Source organism: Pongo abelii, chromosome 15, assembly GCF_028885655.2.
Source record: "Pongo abelii isolate AG06213 chromosome 15, NHGRI_mPonAbe1-v2.0_pri, whole genome shotgun sequence".
Taxonomy (NCBI): domain Eukaryota; kingdom Metazoa; phylum Chordata; class Mammalia; order Primates; family Hominidae; genus Pongo; species Pongo abelii.
In genome coordinates, this window is record NC_072000.2 from 32,880,539 (window position 1) to 32,892,328 (window position 11,790).

Genomic DNA, 11,790 nt, shown 5'->3' on the forward strand with positions numbered 1-11,790 from the left:
TGTAAGTTTCCTGAGGGCTTCTCAGACATGAGGAACTGTGAGTCAATTAAACCTCTTTCTTTATAAATTACTCAGTCTTGGGCAACTCTTTATAGCAATGTGAGGATGGACTAATACAGTTAATTGGTACCAAGGTAGTGAGGTGGTACTGCTGTAAAGATGCTTGAAAATGTGGAAGTGACTTAGGAACTGGGTAACAGGCAGGCTCAGAAGAAGGCAGGAAGATGTGGGAATGTTTGGAACTTCCCAAAGACTTGTTGAATGATTTTGACCAAAATGTTGATAATGATATGGACAATGAAGTCCAGGCTGTGGTGGTCTCTGATGGAGATGAGGAACTTACTGAGAACTGGAGGAAAGGTCACTCTTGCTACGCTTTAGCAAAGAGACTGGCAGCATTTTTCCCTGCACTAGAGATCTGGGGAACTTTGAACTTAACAGAGATGATTTAGGGTGTCTGGCAGAAGAAATTTCTAAGTAGCAAAGCATTTAAGATGTAACCTGGTTGATTTTGAAACCATTCAGTATTATGCATTTACACAGAGATGGCTTAAAATTGGAAATTATGTTTAAAAGGGAAGCAAAGTGTAAAAGATTGGAAAATCTGCAGCCTGACTGTATAAGTCAAGGTTCTCTAAAGGGACAGAACTAATTGGATAGATGAATATACAAAGGGGAATTTATTAGGAGAACTTTCTCACATGATCACAAGATGAAGTCCAACAATAGCCCACCTGCAAGCTGAGGAGCCAGGAAGCCAGTCCAGTTCCCAAAACCTCAAAAGTAGGGAAGCTGATAATGCAGCCTTCAGTATGTGGTCAACAGGCAAAGACAACCACTGCTGACAAACCACTGTTGTAAGTCCAAGAGTCCAAAAGCTGAGGAACATGGAATCTGATATTTGAGGGCAGGAAGCATCCAGCACAGGAGAAAGATGGAAGTCAGAAGCCTCAGTCTGTCTACTCCTTCCAAATTCTTCTGCCTACTTTAATTCTAGTCGCACTGGCAACTGATAAAATGTGCTGACCCAGATTGAGGGTGGGCCTGCCTCTCCCAGTCCACTGACTCAAGTGTTAATCTCCTTTAGCAACACTCTCACAGACACACCCAGGGATAATACTTTGCATCCTTCAATCCAATCAAGTTGACACTTAGTATTAACCATCACACTGACCATGTAGTAGAAAAGAAAAATCCATTTTCTGGGGAGGAATTCAAGCCAGCTTCAGAAATTTGCATGAGTAATGAGGAGCACAATGTTAATAGCCAAGACGATGAGGAAAGTATCTCCAGGGCATGTCAGAGACCTTCCTGGTAGTCCCTTCCCATGACAGGCCAGGAGGCCTAGGAGGGAAAAATGATTTTGTGGAACAGGACAAGGGCCTCACTGCTGCTCTGTGCAGCCTTGGGACTTGGCAGCCTCGGGACTTGGCAGCCTCCATCTCAGCCATGACTAAAAGGGGCCAATGTACAGCTCAAGCCATTGCTTCAGAGGGTGCAAGCCCCAACCTTTGGTGACTTCCACATGGTGTTGGGACTCTGGGTGCACATAAGTCAAGAATTGAGGTTTGAGAACCTCTTCCTAGATTTCAGAGGATGTATGGAATTGCCTGGATGTCCAGGCAGAAGTTTTCTGCAGTGGTGGAGCCCTCATGGAGGACCTCTGCTAGGGCAGTGCAGAAGGAAAATGTGGGGTTGGAGTCCCCACCCGGAGTCCCCACTGGGGTACTGCCTAGTGGAGCTGCAAGAAGGAGGCCACCATCCTCCAGACTCCAGAATGGTAGATCCACCAACACCTTGCCCTATGCACCTGGAAAAGCCACAGACACTCAACTCTAGCCAGTGAAAGCAGCCAGGGAACAGGGGATTGAGGGGAGGCTGTTCCCTGCAAAGCTGCAGGATTGGAGCTTCCCAAGATTGTGGGAGCCCACCTCTTGCATCAGCATGCCCTGAATGTGAGACATGGTGTCAAAGGAAATCATTTCAGAGCTCTAAGATTTAGTTACTGCCCCGTTGGATTTCAGACTTTCATGGGGCCTGTAGGCTCTTTGTTTTGGCTAATTCCTCTCATTTGTAATGGGATCATTTATCCATTGCCTATACTCCAACTGTATCTTGAAAGCAACTAACTTGCTTTTGATTTTACAGGCTCCTAGGCAGAAGGGACTTGCCTTGTCTCAAATGAAACTTTGGACTTGGACTTTTGAGCTAATGTTGAAATGAGTCAACCCTTTGGGGGACTGATGGGAAGGCATGATTGGTTTTGACAAGTGAGGACATGAGATTTGGGGGGTGCCAGAGATGGAATGATATGGTTAGGTTTTGTGTCCTAACCCAAATCTCTTCTTGAATTGTAATCCCCACAATCCCCACATGTCAAGGGGTAGACCTGGTGGGAGGTGATTGGATCATGGGAATGGTGTCTCCCATGCTGTTCTCATGATCGTGAGTTCTCACGAGATCTGATGGTTTTATAAGTGTCTGAAAGTTCCTCCTTCACACATTCACTTTCTCTCACCTGCCACCATGTAAAACTTACCTGTTCCCCTTCTGCCACTATCGAACGTTTCCTGAAACCTCCCCAGCTATTTGGAACTGTGAGTCAATTAATCCTCTTTTCTTTACAAATAACCCAGTCTTGGGCAGTTTTTTATAACAATGTGAGAACAGACTAATACACATGCCCTTTCAAATATCATACTAGAGTGTTACCAGTAGGATCTTCCAACTCAGCTTCAGTCATGAAGTTCTTTGAGTATTAGGCAATTTGTTTGTTTTATTGCTGGGCATATAGCTTAGACATATTATATCTGTATTAATCTGTTCTCATTTTGCTAATAAAGACATACCTAAGACTGGGTAATTTATTTAAAAAAAGAGATTTAATTGATCCACAGTTACACATGGCTGGGGAGGCCTCACAATCATGGTGGAAGGCGAAGGGGAAGCAAGACACGTCTTACACAGCATCAGGCAAGACGGTATGTGCAGATCTCGTGGGACTCATTCAGTATCACGAGAACAGCACAGGAAAGATCTTGCCCAATGATTCAAATTCTCCCCACTTGGCCCCTCTAATGACACTTGGGGATTATTACAACTCAAGATGAGATTTGGGGGGATGACACAGCCAAACCTTATCATTCTGCCACTGGACCCTCCTAAATCTCATGTGCTCACATTTCAAAACCAATCATGCCTTTCCAACAGTCCCTCAAAGTGTTAACTCATTTCAGCATTAACTCAAAAGTCCACAGTCCAAAGTCTCATCAGAGACAAGGCAAGTCCCTTCCACCTATGATCCTGTAAAATCAAAAGCAAATTAGTTACTTCTAAGATACAATGGGGGTACAGGCATTGGGTAAATACACCCATTCCAGATGGGATAAGTTGGCCAAAATGAAGGCGCTACAGGCCCATGGAAGTCTGAAATTCAGTGGGTCAGTTAAATCTTAAAGCTCCGAAATGATCTCCTTTGACTCCATGTCTCACATTTGGGGCATGCTGATGCAAGAGGTGTTTTCCCATAGTCTTGGACAGCTCTAGCTCTGTGGCATTGCAGGGTACAGCCCCCTCCTGGCTGCTCCATACAAGTCTGAAATCCAGCAGGGCAGTAATTAAATCTTAAATTTCCAAAATGATCTCCTTTGGCTCCATGTCTCGCATTCAGGGCATCCTGTGCAAGAGATGGGATCCCACAGTCTTGGGAAGCTCCATCCCTGTGGCTTTGCAGGGTATAGCCACCTCGCCAACCCCCTACTACCAGCTGCTTTCATGAGCTGGCATTGAATGTTTGCAGTTTTTCCAGGCATACAGTACAAGCTGCAGGTGGGTCTACCATTCTGGAGTCTGGAAGATAGTGGCCCTCTTCTCACAGCTTCACTAGGCAGTGACCCAGTGGGGATTCTGCATGGGGACTCACGCCCCACATTTCCCTTCTGCACTGCCCTAGCAGAGGTTCTCCATGAGGGCCCTGCCCCTGCAGCAAACTTTTGCCTGAGCATCCAAGCCTTTTCATACATCTTCTGAAATCTAGGCAGAAGTCCCCAAACCTCAATTCTCAACTTCTATGCACCCACACACTCAACATCATGTGGTAGCTGCCAAGGTTGGGGGTTTCCACCTTGTGAAGCAATAGCCTGAGCTGTACATTGGCCCCTTTCAGCCAGGGCTGAAGTGGCTGGGACACAGGGCACCAAGTCCCTAGGCTGCACATAGCATGGGGACCCTGGGCCCAGCCTATGAAACCACTTTTTTTCTCCTGGGCCTCTGGGCCTGTGGTAGGAGGGGCTGCAGGGTAGTTCTATGATGTTGCCTGGAGACATTTTTTCCCTTGGTTTTGGGGATTAAAATTAGGCTCTTTGCTACTTACACAAATTTCTGCAGCCAGCTTGAATTTCTCCCCAGAAAATGGGATTTTCTTTTCTATTGCATTGTCAGCCTGCAAATTTTCCAAACTTTTATGCTCTGCTTCCCTTATAAAACTGAATGCTTTTAAGAGCACCCAAGTTACCTCTTGAATGCTTTGCTGCTTAGAAATGTCTTTTGCTAGATACCCTACATCATCTCCCTCAAGTTCAAAGTTCCACAAATCACTAGGGCAGGGGCAAAATGACACCAGTTTTTTTGCTAAAACATAGTAAGAGTAACGTTTACTCCAATTCCCAACAAATTCGTCATCTCCATCTGAGACCACCTCAGCCTGAATTTCATTGTCCATATCACTATCAGCATTTAGGGCAAAGCCATTCAACAAGTCTCTAGGAAGTTTCAAACTTTCCCACATTTTCCTTTCTTCTTCTGAGCCCTTCAAACTGTTCCAGCCTCTGCCTGTTACCCATTTCCAAAGTCACTTCCACATTTTCGGGTAACTTTTCATCAATGCCCCACTCTACTGGTACCAACTTACTGTATTAGTCTGTACTCATGCTTCTATTAAAAACACACTCAAGACTGGGTAATTTATAAAGAAAAGAGGTTTAATTGACTCACTGTTCCACATGGCTGGGGAGCACTCACAATCATGGTAGAAAATGAAGGGGAAACAAGATATGTCTTACGTGGCAGCAGGCAAGAGGGTAAGTGCAGGAGAACTCCCCTTTATACAACCATCAGATCTCATGAGACTCATTGATTATCACAGGAATAGCACAGGAAAAGACCTGCCTCCATGATTCAGTTACCTCCTACCCAGTCCCTCCCATGACACATGGGGATTATTACAATTCAAGGTGAGATTTGGGTGGGAACACAGAGCCAAACCATATCAACATGTATAATATGTTTCTGTAGAACTCTAAATAAGTTCATCATTACCCAAATTTAATCAATAAAAAGGAAGTCTTACCAATATGACTCTAATTTTATTATGTTTGCATATATTCTTAAAATAACCTTGCTGCATATCACTTATTGTCCATTCATATTTTCACTTAATTTGTATTCCAATGACTAAATCACATACAGAGGTGTTTTCAATAATTTCTGTCATATCTAGAATATCAAATTCTACATCAGCTAGCTTAGCCACAACACCCATCAGATAATTTCCAAATGATTTATGATAAAAATTATTTTAATATGCAGTTTTCTGAGATCTACCATAAGTTGCCACAGGCCTACTATATCTATGTCTATATATCTATATCTATATCTATATCTATATCTATATCTATCTATATCTATCTATCTATCTATCTATCTATCTATCTATCTATAGAGAGAAAGACTCCTCTTTTTTGCCATTATGTGTAGACTTCCTAATGGAATTCTGTATATGTTTCCCTCAGAAATATGCTAGTGATATCTTCTAACAGAAAAGTGCAGAGTGACACGCTATGAATGTCATGAGAAAAAAATATGGTGGTTAGAAGCATGGACTCCAGAGACATACTTTCTGTTCTTAGTCCCAACTTCTTTGCACACTAGGTGTGTAACACTGAAGAAGATGCTAAAACTCTCTTTGCTTCATTTTCTTCATCTGTAAAATGTTATCTTGTCACAATTTAATAATATGTTATCTCCCTCAAGTACACAGTGGCTAGCATATAGCAAGTTAAACATTTGTTGAATGAGGGAATAAATGAATGAATGGATCAGGAGTAGTCAGCAAGCGTTTGGAGTGATTATACACACTAGGAAATATGAGTGGAACGAGAAGAAACTGTGAATGCTAGATGGAGTTTTAACAATTATAATGCTAGTAGGAATCTACTTGCAATGTTGCCCACTATTGAACCCAGCAGAGCTTATATTAAATGTTAGCCTTCTTTCTGGAGATGTACCTGGAACCTTACCTATGTGGTTTTCTCAGCTTATTTTCATTCAAGCTGAAACTTCATCAGCTTCACACTTAATATAGGTGCCTCACAGGCTTTCAGTAAATTTAAGGTAATTTATGATTTCATCTTTCTCAAGTAATTTTCAATCAAGTAAAGTTATCCAACAAGACTGGAAGTTGCACATGGAAACATTTTATTTTAAGGTTTCATTAGTATGCATAAATTCACAGCCCCTCCCAATCTCTATCCATTTTTGCAAGTAATTGAAAAAAAGTGACTCAACATATGTGGATACCAGTTTTTAGGTTAGCAAATGGGGCATGGCATTTTAAGTGTTTTAAATGTGGAACGTTAACTGTGTTATGATTTAATGTCTAATAATGAACTTGATTCTTCTTTTAAAATGAAGAAAACATCCTGTGGTAAATGTGAGAAAAACAACAACAACAACAACAGAATAATGCCATAGAAAATACATTATCATATGAGGCAGGACATCTGTTTTCCAGCCCCTTTATTCATTACCTGTGGGTAATGAATTTTGCTTAATTTACTTGGCCTCAGTTTCTACATCTGTTGAACAGAGACAATAATTATGTGCACAAACAAAGGCAGAAGCTTAACCAAATCCTTTCATTCACTTACTATCTACTAAGCCCCTATAATATGCCAACGTTGGACTTTTCCCTTTTCCTTCAGCTGTTTGTACAAGACCCCACATAGGCACAAACTGGAGAAGAGCACTGTGTGCAATCATGTTGGGTGACATGTTGTGTGGTCACTTGCTCATGCAGCTACTTGGACATCTAGTCCCGCCTGGACTCAATCCAAAGGTACCATTTCCATCTTACAATGGACTTCTGCTGAGAACATCTGACTTTGACTTGCCAAGTCTGACAGAATCCAGCTCATAATGGACATTTTCAGATGCATGGTCACTTTGGATTTACTCCAAGGTCAACCATTCTGTCTCTGCCAGCGCCGAGTAATGTCAAGAGCTGTTTCTCAAAGTATATGTAATCTCAAAGCATATGTAATCTCTACATACGTAATCTCTTCCTCAGAGCATATGCAATCACTAGGTATAACGGCATGACCCTGTTCTAGAATTCCAGGGGCCTGCACTGAGTTCTCTTAATGGGGATTGACATAATCTCCATATGGCTTCCTTTTTCACTATTGACATCCCTCCCCCCACCCCCCAACTATTATACATCTTGGTGTATAGTCTTTTTCCTTCCTTATCAGAACTAGCACCATAGAGTCTGCTAGATCATACAGTCCAAGTGGCAGGACTGGTGCACTGAAGCCTGGAATTTCTGCAGAGTCATTTTCTGCTCAAGGCTGGACTTAAAATTGGCAGCCTTCCCTGTCACTCGCTATTGCACCAAAGCAATAGTTCTAGATGTGGAATGTGCTGCATCCAGAACTCAGAAAAGACCTACTAGGTGCAGTGTTTCCATTTTTGTTGTAGGAGATGGAAGATTCAGCAATTCATTTTACTTTGGAAGAGATACCCCAGCACACCTCTGACCACTCCATCTTTAAATTTCACAGAAGTAGCAGGTCCCTGACAGTTCTTAGGGTTTAATCTCCCATCCTCAGAGTAGAAGTGTCTTGCCAAAGCCTTAAGCATACTAGTTCACCTCTTGCCCATCCTCTCCAATCAATATAATGTCATTGTTGTTATAGATCTGTGTCATATTCTGTGGAATGTTCATGCAGTTCAATTCTCTTTGGACTATATTATGACAGAAGCAGGAGAGATAATACATCGCAGCTCCAAAACTGTAAATAAATACCGTTATTTGTTTACATAAATGAAAATTGTTCTGATCTACTTTTCTAAGTGAAATGGAGAAGAATGCATTTGCCAAATCACTGGCCACATACTATATACCTATGACCTTAATAATGTGCTCCAGCAATGATAGCACATAAGCCAGTGCACCTGTGACCTAGATTACTACTTGGCTAAATCTGCTGTAGTCTTCAGTCATTATTCAGGATGGGGTTTATGCAGAGACGAAACTAGTAAAACAAGTAGAGAAATGATAATGATTACTGCAACTACATCTTTTATGTTTTTAATAATGGCACAAACTCCCTCCAGCCCCTACCATGAGTGCTCTTATCCAAATGACCAAGGACCCAATGTGGGTTGTTCCCACTGCCAAGTATATAAATTCCAATTATATACATTCAGCAATTAGGAAAATGACCACTGAGCAAGTCCCTTGGACCCAGTGGCCACATTGTGACCTGGACCTTATCCAGGATTCCATGAAGGTCTGCTTTCTAAACAAGATGCCAGGACACTTTGGGTGTTTAAGCTCCACCAATTGGCTTCTATTTATTTGGGGTTCCATTATTCCATAGATGTTGATGAGCCCAGCTCTTTGACTATCTCTCCTATAGTGAGTCTGGGATAAGTAGGCCAGCCACCACTGAACCTCTTAGTGATCTTGTGCCCATTTTACTAATTTATTCCATATGCCTGGGTAAATAAGGTATCCTCTGAGCTTTTCTGTGGAACATAATCCTCTGATGGATCCCTTGCTAGATAATATATCCATTTCAGCAAGCCCAATTCCCTCAGATCCTTTATTCCTTCTTTCACCATCTTCCAGGGAAATGGGATTTCCACTTTGCTGAGTGTTGGACATAGCCTTTTCCAGACTTCTAATGGCCACTCTAGGAGGGAGTTTCCCTGTTCCCATTGGCTTCCTACTAGTCTTAATCCAGTATCCCAAGAAACTGTCCCCAAGTCAATGAATTATTCTTCATCCAGTCTTGTATTCTTGCTTCTTTGATCAAGCCTCCTCAAAATCCATTTCCTGATGTGCTCTACCAGCTTCTGTTGGCACAAGCTAACAAATTCTTGAAATTCTCTTGGTGTATAGTCTTTTTCCTTCCTTATTAGGCCCAGCACATCTTCTATTGTGCTATGTAGGGATTTAACCCTAGTTAGCATCTTTCCAGTCAAGATATAAGGTGAAAGCAGCTCCCAAGGGCAATACTTGTTAATTAATGGAAGAAAAGCTTCTTCAGCATTATTCAGCAGAGGAAAGTGCTGGCTAGGGAAGAGAAAGCTCACAGGGTAAGTGGATCTTATAGAGGTAACCTCATCAAGGGTAGTCAATCAGATACAATCCCATGTTTTTAGATGCTAGATTTTTCCCACAAGGGAGCTTGTCTTCAGCCCATGCTCCTAGACCTTTGCATAACAGATATGCCTTGGCTGAGTATTCAAATTTTTCTGGAGCTCTGCAACTCTAACAAATGACATCTTCAGGCTGCTGCTCAGATATATCTGCTTTTCCACTATATTAAAAAAAAAGCCTGTTTAAAGGGTACCTCAGAGGCCCTCTGGCTGCCACTTTTAGCCATTAACTGTTTGTTTACTGTCCCCAATCTGTAATTATCTATCTGCAGGGCATCTATACAACTTAGCAATAGCCAGCCAACTCTGTCTTTATAGGCATTGTTTCCAAATGACCTACATAATTGCACTTGCTAAAGCATTCCCCTCCAGGAATATTTTCCTGGGGTACTACTAGTGAAACCTTTAGCAGTTGAACTGCCACCTTGTGCCAGGGACAATTCATGCCCCTCTACTAACCAGAATAGCATCCTCTTCAACCCAGCAGGTGATGGGTGAGCCAGTCTCTAAAATTTCCATCCCACCACAGCCAATTTTCTCAAACTACTCTCAGAACTGTATGTGCTGGTTCAAGTCCTCCAAGAAGCCAATGACAAGGCAAAATTAGACACTCAAGAAATACCTTAAAGGAAATTGGGAAAGGAACTAGAGGAGGAGGAGCCTGAGAAAGCTATCAAGCTGTGATGCAGATCTGAGGCTTTTAAAAGAGAATGGGAAGGAAAGACTTGTGGGTGGAAGAGACTTAGACCACAGGGCAATTGTAAGGAAGTTGAGCAATAGATCATGGGAGTCCTGGAGACAAAGCCATAATGCTCTCATGTCTCCTGAGAATGGGCCTTAGTGTCTCTGCCACACTCATCACTGGCTGGGAGCAGCCTATGGGAGATACAGCAACAGAGGTGAATTTCAGAGCTCAGCAGCTGAAGTTATGGGTCAAAGATACTCCACAGTCTGAGATCTAAGACGTTCATTTTCATGGCTGCCACAGATACCCCATAGTCTGAGGTCTAAGATGTGCATTTTCATGGCTGCCACAAATTAGCACTTACTGAGATTTTAAACACACCAGTCACCACTCTAAGCATATTTTAGGAATTACCACATTGATTCTTCACAACATGGTGAGATTTGTTCTTTAATTATTCTGTTTTCATAGATGAATTTCTGTTTTCCTCTGTGAATTATAATATGAGTGGATGATGAAGGAGTGTAAGTATATGAGTAAGGTAGAAAGAAAAAAAATAAGGTATAAACTAATTTTCCTAGAAGTGGGAAAGAGGATCTATTAAAAAATATATAGCAGCATTTTCAAGGAAGTGTTCAAAGAATATAGATAATTGCACACAGCACAAATATACATACTAATTACTCTTTTTGTAGTTGATATACTTCATTCTCTTTATTTGCTTTTTCATTTGGCAAAACCTCCAGATTTAACACATGCAAAAAAAAAAACTGTGGAAATGGCAAAGATAAACAATTAAAAACATAATGAGATTTAAACAAGGATATATACATTATAAGCAAACATGTAAATATAAATACATTAAAATTATTAAAATAAATAAAGTTGCAAATGGAATGACTCATTTTAATATTATTTACCAAATGAAATGAACTAAAATGAATCTTTTCCTGAAATAACTGTTTGAAAAATTTTACTGTTTAAAGTGTCTCAGGTTTCAGGGAAAAAAAAAAACATATGGGCAGGTAGGAAATTTAAAATAAATGCAGAAGTCTTTGTACAGACTAAATATAGATATAATAGTGTGCCAGGCTTTCGTTGAAATTTCTCTCTATATAACCTGTAATGCATTCAGTATTTACCTTTTAAAATGTTTATTTCTAAAGAATGTATAACTAATTAAAATGCCAATTAACAAGGTATTTATATTTCTTTTGTTTTCATTTCTGCACACATGTATGACTGAGAATTCAAGAGAAAAGGCTACTTGACTGATATGGTTTGGCCATGTCCCCACCCAAAATTCATCTTGAAGTATAACTCCTATGATTCCCATGTATTGTGGGAGGGACCTGGTGGGAGATAATTGAATCACGGGGGCAGTTTCCCCCATACTGTTCTCATGGTAGTGAATAAGTCTCATGAGATCTGATGGTTTGATAAGGGGAAACCCCTTTAGCTTGGTTCTTCATTCTCTTTTGCCTGTGGCCATGTAAGTGGTCCTTTGCTCTTCTGCCATGATCATGAGGCATCCCCGGCCACGTGGAACTGTGATTCCATTAAACCACTTTCACTTTATAGATTACCCAGTCTCAGGTTTGTTTTTATCAGCAAGAAAACGAACTAATATACTGACCATAAAATAAAGAGAATAATCATCA

General features: G+C 41.2%; 1 long non-coding RNA gene across 1 annotated transcript in view; it reads left to right on the forward strand.

Annotated features, from left to right (window-relative positions):
• Nucleotides 1–10,966, forward strand: part of LOC112128769 (uncharacterized) — a 30,202-nt gene extending 19,236 nt beyond the window's left edge. The window contains exon 5 of the long non-coding RNA XR_008513025.2: nt 6,981–10,966. This is a non-coding gene — a long non-coding RNA (uncharacterized LOC112128769). The remainder of the gene's footprint in view (nt 1–6,980) is intronic.
• The last annotated feature ends 824 nt before the right edge of the window (nt 10,967–11,790 follow it).